General features: G+C 59.8%; 1 non-coding gene across 1 annotated transcript; it reads left to right on the forward strand.

Annotated features, from left to right (window-relative positions):
* Positions 1-152: 152 nt before the first annotated feature.
* Tc00.1047053493839.10 lies at positions 153-262 on the forward strand. The gene has a single exon (XR_008255052.1). It is a non-coding gene; the product is annotated as a 5S ribosomal RNA (M5) (ribosomal RNA).
* The last annotated feature ends 253 nt before the right edge of the window (positions 263-515 follow it).

Genomic DNA, 515 nt, shown 5'->3' on the forward strand with positions numbered 1-515 from the left:
ACATGTGGCGCGGAAACTGCGTCAGTAATTTTCTTTTTTGCTGCGGCGCCCGCGCGCTCGGAGAGCCCACCCACCGCCCGCCCCGGCGCGGTGAAGAAGCGACTGGCGGCGCGCGGTGGCGGAAAAAAAAAAAAATAGTGGGAAGGGTACGGCACCCCGGGTTCCAGCGCCATCACTGATCGCCGTACTAACGAGGCCTGTGGCCGCTTAACTTCACAAATCGGACGGGATGTGGTGCACTCGGCCAAGTATGGTCGTACCCGGCGACGCGCCACGCGATGCGCAGCCGCCCGCCCGCCGGCGACAGGCAAGCCACGGAAGAGCCGCGGGAGATGATGAAAATAGAAAAAAAAACGGTAGGAAAAAAGGCAAGAACAAATTTAAAAATGAAGCTCCGCAGGCCCTTTTCCGGATTTTGCCATGAAGCCTCCGGACGCCTCGCTTCCCCACATGTGGCGCGGAAACTGCGTCAGTAATTTCACTTTTTTGCTGCGGCGCCCGCGCGCTCGGAGAGC

Source organism: Trypanosoma cruzi (assembly GCF_000209065.1).
Source record: "Trypanosoma cruzi strain CL Brener chromosome Unknown tcruzi_1047053493839, whole genome shotgun sequence".
Lineage (NCBI taxonomy): Eukaryota > Euglenozoa > Kinetoplastea > Trypanosomatida > Trypanosomatidae > Trypanosoma > Trypanosoma cruzi.